Genomic DNA, 12299 nt, shown 5'->3' on the forward strand with positions numbered 1-12299 from the left:
CGTCGAACATTGAGTGATATACTAGAACACCTAAGAGCCAGAGCTGAATATGATTGGTGGCCTCTCTGTAGCCCATCTGAGGTAGCAAGGTGCATCTCATTAGCTCATAAAGAAACTTTGCTGCTGTAGTGAAATCTGTAGGAGAGCGTCGCAAGTCGTATGTGAAAGGAGGCCTGAAGAGCGTTGTGACGTGAGCTGTGCTAGGAGCAACTCCACCATGAGGGCAACGAGGAGGATTTGAGGTACCGTAGCAGAGACTATGGAGCCTCGTCGTCGACTTAGTGAAACTAAAGATCTCTCTGATCTTAGCAGTATGAATCGTGACATCCTCATGCTCCAAGTGAAACCTCATCCACTGATGGTCGGGTCAATCTAGACAGTAGCATAGAACACTCTGACCCACTCCTCAATGTAACGAGCACTAAAAGTCAGTAGAGAGTATAGACCAGGTAGATAGGTGATATGACCCTCAACCTCTGAGTCGGCCGCTGAACGAAAAGCTATCAAATCCAAGTGATGGTGAGCCCTCAAGGCTATCTAGGCTGTCAGCGGAGCTCGATAGAAAGACTCCTATGTCCGAGTGATGAAGAGAGGAGCGACTGCAAAATCTCTCTAAGATGGAAACCGGGACTCCATTGGCACGTGTCTGAAGCGATGAACTCTGGCAGCGGTGGCCCTCTAGAGGTCAAACAGTATGGGATCCTCAGCAAGTGATAGAACCTATGTCTCTTCACGCTCTCGGAAATGGGGTGAAGGTACTGGTGGAGTGGCAGAGGTAGCGGGAGCAGTGGAAGCAGGTGTGGTGGAGGCTGTAGGCGTAGAGAGTGTGGTGGTAGGCACTAGAGTTGTAAGGCCCAAAAACCTGTATAAGAAAAAAAGGAATAATAATAAAATAAATATATGAAGAAATAAAATAGTAAATTCAGATATCTCAAATTATACTTGAGTATTGAAAATTGAGGACTGAATTTTGAAAACCAAAGATTATTTTAGAAAAGAAGTAATAGAAAAGTTTTCTATTCAACTAAGTGATTATGCATATCATTAAATGATGCACCATAAGCATTTATTTACAAGAATATTTAATTTTGAAGTAACTCATCACAACCCCTCTTTATTGTACGCCTAAAATAAAAATAGAAGTCCTAACTCTATACCAAGTGTCCCATAACTTCTTCGACACTTAGGATATCAAGACCTTCATCTTTTGATTCACCCTTTTCAGCTGTCGCTTCAAGTTCTCATCTGAGGTATTGTTTTCACGGTTGGAGCGCAACTTCCTGCATTGTGACCTAACTTACCATTTGCTCTACAAAACACATGTTAGTCACAAGTAGTCTTACGTTGTCATTAATCGCTAAAACCAATCATGGCCCTAGATGCTTTCAAGAGTTAGTAAAGATGATACCCCAAAAAGGTTTGCCAAAATCCCCAAATAAGTCACACAAGAGATAGAAGTAAATAAAAATCAGGAATTTCCTATTCTGGAAATAAGACCCCTAACGAAAACTTCTCGAGCCATTTGATCAAACCCTACCACTGTGAGCAGGCAGGAGCAGGCGTCGCCAACGAGCCCAGTCGCCTACGCATGCGGCTAGCTCGTCTCTGGTCACCACCAATGGCGACCAACACATCAACGTGATCGGAAGGACCTCCACAACCTCGCCCGACCTCTTGTCGGAGCTATACCACCACCAGTAAGTTGCCCCACAGTTTTCTCCTCCACGGTTAGTGTTCCGTCCAAGCCATGGATTGCAGGTTAGATAGGGGATAAGTCCAGGGGGTTACGCGCAAAGTCGTTGACTCACATGAATAGTGCACCGATGACCCCTTGAAAGGAAATGTGCCCTTGGGCCATTTCTATAATGTTTTGGTGATTAAGTGTCCAACACATATTAAGTGAGTTTCTTTGTGCCAAACAAGCAAGAAGTGCAAATCATATAACAAGGTATGCTTCTAGACTTAGTAATTGGTTTTTGTATACTAATGTATTTGTCTAAGTGATAGAAACAGAGCAGAAAAGAAAAGAAACGAATTGCAAAAGATTTGGCTGTGTGCAGCCAAAGTCCAGCTCGGCCTCGCACACCGGACTGTCCGGTGGTGCACCGGACAGTGTCCGGTGCGCCAGGCTGGTCTCCGGTGAAAATGCAGCTCTCGGGATTCGACGACAGGGTACGACTAGAATTCATCGGACGGTCCGGTGGTGCACCGGACTGTCCGGTGAGTCATCCGCGGCGAACTCGCCGCCCTCGGGAAAAGCAAAGGGGTGACGTGGCTATAATTCACCGGACTGTCCGGTGGTGCACCGGACTGTCCGGTGAGCCAAAGGTCGCCTGCGCTAACGGTCGGTCACGCAATCTTTGCGCGGTGCGTGGCAGCTCCAACGGTCGGCAGGGGGCACCGGACAGTGTCCGGTGCGCCAACGGGCCCGGAGCTGCAACAGTCGTCTGTGCCCGATTTGGAAGGCAATCACGCACCGGACAGGCTACAATAGCTGTCCGTTGGCGCACCAGACTGTCCGGTGCACCACTCGACAGAAGGCATGGATGGCCTTCCAAGTTTGACTCCAGCGGCTCCTAGATGCCTTGGGGCTATAAAAGGGGCCCCTAGGCGCATGGAGGAGTCACCCAAGCATTTCCACTAAGCATCCTAAGACTTCAAGACTCCAACTTCACGTATTTGATTCTCTGTGTTAGCGATTTGAGCTCCATTTGAGTTGCAAACTCCGTGTGTTGTACTTCGAGCTCAAGTTGTGACTTGTGTGCGTGGTTGTGCTGTGGATTTGAGCCTTGTGTGTGTTGCTCTCCCATCCCTTACTTCTGTGCTTCTTTTGTGATCATCATTGTAAGTGCGAGAGGCTCCAAGTTGTGGAGATTCCTCGCAAACGGGAGAAATACTAAGGAAGAAAGACGTGATATTCAAGTTGATCATTGGATCCCTTGAAAGGGGTTGAGTGCAACCTTCGTCCATTAGGACGCCACAACGTGGAAGTAGGCAAGTGTTACTTGGCCGAACCACGAGATAAAAATCATGTGTCTCATGTGCTGCTTATTATGATTGCTTTGTTCGCACGAGAACGTTTCTTAGCCACTTGACTACACTAACACCTTGATAATCAAGTTTGTGGCTATTTAGTGTTTGATTTTTATAGGATCACCTATTCACCCCCCCTCTAGGTGCTCTCAATTGGTATCGGAGCCATACTCTTCACATAAGGGACTAATCGCCCGAAGAGATGGATCCTAAGGGAAAGGGGATGTTGGTCAACAACAAGGAGAAGGAGTCCATCTTCAATGAGCCAAGAGATGACAAGCCCATTGACTCAGGCTCGAGTCACAAGAAGAAGGACGGGAAAAAGCAGAGGCGCATCAAGAAAATCATCTACTACGATAGTGATGCCTCTTCATCTTCACCAAGGGACGACGATGACGACGACTCTTCATCGAAAAAGAAAACGGTTAAGCAGAACTACTCTTTTGATTATTCCGGTATGCCATTTAATTCAAATGCTCATTTGCTATCAATTCCTCTTGGGAAACCCCCCACTTTGATGGAGAAGACTATTCTTTCTGGAGTCATAAAATGCATAGTCATTTATTTTCTCTCCATCCTAGCATCTGGGAAATTGTTGAAAACGGAATGCACTTTGATAATACTGACAATGCCGTTTTTATAAATGAGCAGATTCATAAGAATGCCCAAGCTACTACTGTGTTGCTAGCATCTCTTTGCAGGGATGAGTACAATAAGGTGAGTGGCTTGGACAATGCCAAGCAAATCTGGGACACCCTCAAGATATCTCATGAGGGAAACGACGCCACCATGATCACCAAAATGCAGTTGGTGGAAGGCGAGCTGGGAAGATTTGCGATGATTAGGGGAGATGATCCAACACAAACCTACAACAGGCTCAAGACCCTGGTCAACAAGATTCGAAGCTATGGAAGCACAAGATGGATGGACCATGACGTCGTCCGACTCATGCTAAGGTCATTTACAGTAATTGACCCCATCTTGTAAATCTTATTCGTGAAAATCCCAGGTACACCAAAATAACGCCCGAAGAGATCCTCGGAAAATTCATGAGCTGGCGCATGATGGTAAAGGAGGCTCGATACGTGGATGATGCACTCAACGGTCCACTACCCGTCTACGAGCCTCAACCCATTGCTCTTAAGGCAACCAGTAGCAGGGAGGCGCTACCAAGTAAGGTGGCACAAGTGGAGGTTGTTGGCCTCAACGAAGATGAGATGGCGCTTATCATCAAGCACTTCAAGACCGCACTTAAAGGACGCAAGGAGTACCCCTGACAAGAATAAAACAAGGGGAAAGCGCTCCTGCTTCAAATGTGGTAAGACTGGTCATTTTATTGCTCAATGTCCTGATAATGAAAATGACCAGGAACAAGAAAGACATGGGAAGAAGGAGAAGAAGAAAAGCTATAGGAAAGCGAAAGGCGAGGCTCATCTTGGAAAAGAATGGGATTCCGACTCCTCATCCGACTCCGACGATGAGGGACTGGCTGCCTCGGCCTTCGACAAGTCTTCGCTCTTCCCCAACGAACGCCACATTTGCCTCATGGCTAAGGAGAAGAAGATACATATTCGTGATTCCCCTAAGTACTCTTCTTCTAGTTATGAGGAATCCTCTGATGATGAAGTAGATTACACTAGTTTATTTAAGGGTTTAGATAGAGCTAAAGTAGATAAAATCAATGAGTTAATTGATGCTCTAAATGAAAAAGATAGATTGCTAGAAAGGCAAGAGGACATTTTGTATGAGGAACATGACAAATTTGTTAGTGTTCAAAAGTCTCTTGCCTTAGAACTTAAAAGAAATGAAATGCTGTCCTCTGAGTCGTTCGCCTGTTAGGAATCTGTCTCTAGTCTAAAGAATTTGAATATTGAATTAAATGCTAAGCTAGAGGAAGCAAATGCAACTAGATCTTGTGTAGAACATGTAGTTATTTGCAATAGATGCAAGGACTTTGATGTTAATGCTTGTGATGAACATCTTATTGCTATTACTAAATTGAATGATGAAGTGGCAAGTATTAATGCTCAACTTAAGACTTGCAAAAATGATTTTGATAAATTAAAGTTTGCTAGGGATGCCTACACTATTGGTAGACACCCCTCAATTAAGGATGTACTTGGTTTTCAAAGGGAAACCAAGAACTTAACAAGTCAAAAGGCTTCCATTCTCACCAATGAGAAAGGGAAGGCCCCTATGGTTAGTAGTACTCAAAGGAATCATGCTTTCATTTATAATAGGAAAATTGCTAGTCATTCCAATTATAATAGGAGTTATGATCATGATGCTTTTGATTCACATGCTATGTTTGCCTCTAGTTCTACTTTTGTTCACGGTAGAAGTAGGCCTAGGAGAAATCATGATGTGCATCATGTGCCTAGGAAAGTGTGTAATGAATCTACTACTGTTTCCCATGCTTGCAACACTTCTTTTGTTCTTTCATGTAAGAATGCAAAAGTAGTGGCTAGGAAATTGGGATCCAAATGCAAGGGAGACAAAACCTGCATATGGGTTCCAAAAACTATTATGACTAACCTTGTAGGACCCAACAAGAGTTGGGTACCTAAAACCCAAGCTTAAATTCCTTGCAGGTTTATGCATCCGGGGGCTCAAGCTGGATTATCGACAGCGATGCACAAACCACATGACGGGGGAGAAGAAGATGTTCACCTCCTACGTCAAGAACATGGATTCCCAGGACACGATTATCTTTGGAGATGGGAATCAAGGCAAGGTCAAGGGTTTGGGAAAGATAGCCATCACCAACGAGCACTCCATATCAAATGTATTTCTAGTAGAGTCGCTTGGTTACAACCTTCTGTCTGTAAGTCAATTGTGTCATGGGTTACAATTGTCTTTTTACAAATGTTGATGTATCTGTCTTTAGAAGGAGTGATGGTTCACTAGCGTTTAAGGGTGTATTAGACGGCAAACTCTACTTAGTTGATTTTTCGAAAGAGGAGGCCGATCTAGATGCATGCTTAATAGCTAAGACTCGTATGGGCTGGCTGTGGCATCGTCGTCTAGCACATGTTGGGATGAAGAACCTTCATAAACTTCTAAAGGGAGAACATGTGTTAAGACTAACCAATGTTTGTTTCGAGAAAGATAGACCTTGTGCAGCTTGTCAGGCAGGGAAACAGGTGGGAAGCACTCATCACAGCAAAAATGTGATGACAACATCAAGACCACTGGAGCTTCTTCACATGGACCTCTTCGGACCCGTTGCCTACCTTAGCATCGGGGGAAGTAAGTATGGTCTTGTAATTGTTGATGATTTTTCCTGCTTCACTTGGGTGTTCTTTTTGCAGGATAAATCAGAAACCCAAGGGACCCTAAAGCGCTTTCTAAGGAGGTCTCAAAACGAATTTGAGCTCAAGGTGAAAAAGATAAGAAGCGATAACGGGTCCAAGTTCAAGAATCTGTAAGTCGAGGAGTATCTTGAGGAAGAAGGCGTCAAGCATGAGTTCTTCGCTCCCTACACACCACAGCAAAATGGTGTGGTAGAGAGGAAGAACAGGACGCTTATCGACACGGTGAGAACGATGCTTGGAGAATTCAAGACGCCCGAGCGGTTTTGGTCGGAAACTGTGAACACAGCTTGCCACGCCATAAACCGGCTCTACCTACATCGCCTTCTCAAGAAGACCTCGTATGAACTCCTTACCGGTAACAAACCCAACGTTTCTTACTTTCGTGTATTTGGGAGCAAATGTTACATTCTGGTGAAGAAAGGTAGACATTCTAAATTTGCTCCCAAGGCAGTAGAAGGGTTTTTACTAGGGTATGACTCAAATACAAAGGCATATAGAGTCTTCAACAAATCATCGGGTTTGGTTGAAGTCTCTAGCGACGTTGTATTTGATGAGACTAATGGCTCTCCAAGAGAGCAAGTTGATCTTGATGACATAGATGAAGATGATGTTCCGACGACCGCAATGCGCACGATGGCAATAGGTGATGTGCGATCACAGGAACAACAAGAGCAAGATCAACCATCTTCCTCCACAATGGTGCATCCTCCAACTCAAGACGGTGAATAGGTACCTCAAGAAGAGGAGTAGGATCAAGGGGGAGCACAGGAAGAACAAGTGATGGAGGAAGAAGCACTACGGGTCCCTCCAACTCAAGTCCGAACGACGATCCAACGACATCACCCCATTGACCAGATTCTGGGTGACATAAGCAAGGGAGTAACTACTTTCTCAAGATTAGCTAACTTTTGTGAGCATTACTTGTTTGTCTCTTCTATTGAGCCTTTCAGGGTAGAAGAGGCCTTGCAGGATTGAGAGCACCTAGAGGGGGGGTGAATAGGTGATCCTGTAAAAACTTAAACTTATAGCCACAAAACTTGGTTAAGTATTAGCACAATGGAATTAAGTGGCTAAGGACCGAGCTCTTGTGAAACACAATGATCATAAAGAAAACAAGCACAAGAGACACGATGATTTATCCTGTGGTTCGGCCAAGTATAACACTTGCCTACTCCACGTTGTGGCGTCCCAATGGACGAGGGTTGCACTCAACCCCTTTCAAGTGATCCAATGATCCACTTGAATACCACAGTTGTTTTCTTTCTTATACTCTTTCCTGTTTGCGAGGAATCTCCACAACTTGGAGTGTCTCGCCCTTACAACAAAGATCACAGTGAAGGCACTAGAGTAAGGGAGGGAAGAAACACACACAAATCCGTAGCAATACGCACACACACAGCCAAGACTTGAGCTCGAATGAATCGCAACAAGTTCACCACTAGAACGGAGCTCAAATCACTAAGAAATTCAATCAAGTGCGCGGAGACGGAGTGTGAAAGATTTAGAATGCTCAAAGTATGCTTGGATGTCTCCTCCATGCGCCTAGGGGTCCCTTTTATAGCCCCAAGGCAGATAGGAGCCGTTGGAGGCATTCCTGGAAGGCAATTCTTGCCTTCTGTCGGGTGGCGCACCGGACAGTCCGGTGCACCACCGGACAACCACTGTAGTATGTCCGATGCGGATCTCCTTCCATTCCTGGCGTAGCCGACCGTTGGATCTTTGGGCTGGTTGGCGCACCAGACACTGTCCGGTGCACACCGGACAGTCCGGTGCCCCCAGCCGACCGTTGGCGTGGGCCACACGTCGTGCACAGATTGCGTGGCCGACCGTTGCTCAAGCGGCCGTTGGCTCACTGGATAGTCCGGTGAATTATAGCCGTACGCCGCCGACGAATTCCCGAGAGTGGCTAGTTCGCCAGGGCCCAGCCTGGCGCACCAGACACTGTCCGGTGCACCACCGGACAGTCCGGTGCACCCAGACTGAGCAGCAGTTGGCTGTACACAGCCAACTCTTTTCCAATCCTTTTCTTTTCCTAATTCTAGCACTTAGACAAATATATTAGTACACAAAAACAAATGTACTAAGTCTAGAACCATACCTTCTTGTCGATTTGCACTTCATCCATCATTTGGTATATAATTACTCACTCAATATGTGTTGGGCACTTAATCACCAAAATATACTAGAAATGGCCCAAGGGCACATTTCCCTTTCAATCTCCCCCTTTTTGGTGATTTATGCCAACACATCAAAAAGCAACAAATGGAAGTGCAACATCAATGCAATTGAGAACAAAAATATTCTTTGACAAGATTTGACATATTTGGATCGTTCTTCGCCACCACTTGGTTTGTTTTTGTAAATCAATTTCATTTTCCTATCTCTAAGTTAAACGCACATATTTAGACATAAGGAGAGATAATCCAAGAGTAAAAATGATTAAAAGCCAAAAACTCCCCCTTTTCCCATAATCAAACATTCTCCCCACAAGAGACCAAATTGTGATAGTAAGAGTTATTTTGACAAATCAAAAGTTATACTCTACTCTTTTTGAAAAATTATTTCACAAGTGGTAGCTGATCCATTTGCTTTGGCCTTATTTTCTCCCCCTTTGGCATTAAGCACCAAAACGGGATCAATCTTGGCCCTTAAACCCCATTGCCTTACCAAAATCGTCAATTACGAGTAAAAAGGCAATAAGAGCATGGAGATGAACTTGGATTAAATTACCCTCTCATCAGAGTGCAGTGGAAGTCTTGCATGGTCCAAGTTCACCTTTCCCTTTCAATCCACCTTTGAGACTAGATTGAGTAAACTCAAGCACACGGTTAGTCTCAAAGAGTCAAGTTGTAGCATATCTCCCCCTAAATATGTGCATCACTCACACATGGACTTTTGAGGTCCGGGGATTGCTTGCACAACTTGAGCACCATAAATAAACAACAAAATGTATAAAGGAATATGATCAAAGACATAAAACACATGTATGTCATAGATCCATCCAAGTTATGCGAATCTAAGACATTTAGCTCACTACGCAGCCTGCAAAAGGTCTTCTCATCTAAAGGCTTGGTAAAGATATCGGCTAGCTGGTTTTCGGTGCTAACATAAAACACTTCGATATCTCCCTTTTGCTGGTGGTCTCTCAAAAAGTGATATCGGATGTCTATGTGCTTAGTGCAGCTGTGTTCAACAGGATTATCCGCCATGCGGATTGCACTCTCATTATCACATAAGAGTGGGACTTTGCTCAGATTGTAGCCAAAGTCCCGGAGGGTTTGCCTCATCCAGAGTAGTTGCGCGCAACACTGTCCTGTGATAACATACTCAGCCTCAGCGGTGGATAGGGCAACGGAAGTTTGTTTCTTAGAACTCCAAGACACCAGAGACCTTCCTAGGAATTGGCACGTCCCTGATGTACTCTTCCTATCAACCTTGCATCCAGCATAATCGGAGTCTGAATATCCAATTAAGTCAAAGGTTGACCCCTTTGGATACCAGATCCCAAAGCAAGGCGTAGCGACTAAATATCTAAGAATTCGCTTAACGGCCACAAGGTGACACTCCCTTGGGTCGGATTGAAATCTAGCACACATGCATACACTTAGCATAATATCCGGTCTACTAGCACATAAATAAAGCAAAGAACCTATCATAGACCGGTATGTCTTTTGATCAACGGACTTACCTCCTTTGTTGAGGTCAACATGTCCGTCGGTTCCCATTGGAGTCTTTGCGGGCTTGGAGTCCTTCATCCCGAACCGCTTGAGCGATCTTGCGTGTACTTCGTTTGAGAGATGAAGGTGCTGTCCTTGAGTTGCTTCACTTGGAACCCAAGGAAGTAGTTCAGCTCGCCCATCATAGACATCTCAAATTTCTGTGTCATCACCCTGCTAAACTCTTCACAAGACTTTTGGTTAGTAGAACCAAATATTATGTCATCGACATAAATTTGGCACACAAAAAAGTCACCATCACAAGTCTTAATGAATAGAGTTGGATTGGCTTTCCCAACCTTGAAAGCATTAGCAATTAGAAAATCTCTAAGGCATTCATACCATGCTCTTGGGGCTTGCTTAAGTCCATAGAGCGCCTTAGAGAGCTTACATACGTGGTCGGGGTACCGTTCATCCTCAAAGCCAGGGGGTTGCTCTACGTACACCTCCTCCTTGATTGGCCCGTTGAGGAAAGCGCTCTTCACATCCATTTGGAACAACCTGAAAGAATGGTGAGCGGCATAGGCTAACAAAATACGAATAGACTCTAGCCTAGCCATAGGAGCAAAAGTCTCCTCAAAGTCCAAACCTGCGACTTGGGCATAACCTTTTGCCACAAGTTGAGCCTTGTTCCTTGTCACAACCCCGTGCTCATCCTGTTTGTTGCGGAACACCCACTTGGTTCTGTTGGGGGCCTTCGGCTTACGAAGGTCCTCAAAAACAGGATTTAACAGTATTTCTGGAAGTATAATGTGTGAGCAGGTACCTTCGGACTCAAGTCGGTATCGCGGCAGGAGCATACCAGGATAATACGAAGGTCAATACAGCGCCGAAGATGTGAGCAGGAAAGCTTCGGCGTAGTAGCAGAAAATGAAACCGACTTAAAGATGAAAAGGCTATTCAGACCTCGATAGACTACTATAGAATTATTATTAAATGTAAAGGGCATGAATGTAATTTTGTATGGGCTGTGTCCCGTGCCTATAAATAGGTAAACAGTACCCTCGTACTGGGGACGCTGAGTTGGCATTCGCTTTTACGTCACGCTTGTACTTTCATCTCCTTCAAGTTGAAGGTACACTTGTAATTCACCGTTATTTCTATTCATATATAATAATAATATATGGTTGTCTATGTTATCCTTCATATTCCTTATAATTTGTCCTTCGTCATTACACAATGTATTTATGAAGGTACGCCTTTCATAACCTTCGTCCGAAAACCATTATATCCCAAGGGAAATAATGCTTCGAAGGACGAAGGACTTGATCGATTAACATTTTCTGTGTTGCCTTGTTCTTGACTCATAGCATTTGAGAACAAGTCCCCAACATTGGCGCCCACCTCCGGTGAACTCACTTCCACACTCTGAGTTTTCTGAACACCTTCGGCGATCATAAACCTTCGTTATGGCGCCGAAGAAAGCTTCAGCAACTGGCACTGCAGCTCTTCAACCGCTGGACCACAATCAGGAGATTGTCTCTCTTCGGGAGGCCCGAAGCCAGAAAAGGAAGGCTGTCAGCCCGACACCACCAGAGGACGAGATAGATCAAGAAATCAGAGACATGGAGATGCTTCATCAACAGGTGCAGAGGAAGAAAGAAAAGATGGCCAGACTAGCTGAGCTGCAAAGGCAGATAGACGAAGCCTTTGAAGAAGTTCGTCATCTTGCTCAGGATGAGCAGCACCGAAGGCCTCAGCACCAAGACCTTCATCAGGAGGGTTTCCCCAACGAAGATGACTGGTATGATAATTTCCATCATGGGAATTTTGTTTTCGATGATGCTTCTCCTCTGTCCGCTGAGCTGCAGGCTACACCTTGGCCTCCGTCCTACAAGCCGCCTCAGCTTCCCGTATTCGATGGCCACTCAGACCCGAAGCAGTTTTTGATGAGCTACGAAGCAACAGTATCTTCGTACGGTGGCAATGCTGCAGTCATGGCCAAATCTTTTGTTATGGCTGTCAGGAGTGTTGCTCAAACCTGGTTTTCCTCCCTTCGACCAGGAACGATTACTTCATGGCAGAAGCTGAAGGACTTGTTGTTAACTAGCTTTCAAGGGTTTCAGACGAAGCCGGTTGTTGGGGACCTTCGGCATCCGAAGGTCCTCAAAAACAGGAATTAACAGTACTTCTGGAAGTATAATGTGTGAGCAGGTACCTTCGAACTCAAGTCGTTATCACGCCAGGAGAAGACCAGGATAATACGAAGGTCTTGGTACAACGCCGAAGATGTCAG

This window comes from Zea mays, chromosome 1, assembly GCF_902167145.1.
Source record: "Zea mays cultivar B73 chromosome 1, Zm-B73-REFERENCE-NAM-5.0, whole genome shotgun sequence".
Classification (NCBI taxonomy): Eukaryota; Viridiplantae; Streptophyta; class Magnoliopsida; order Poales; family Poaceae; genus Zea; species Zea mays.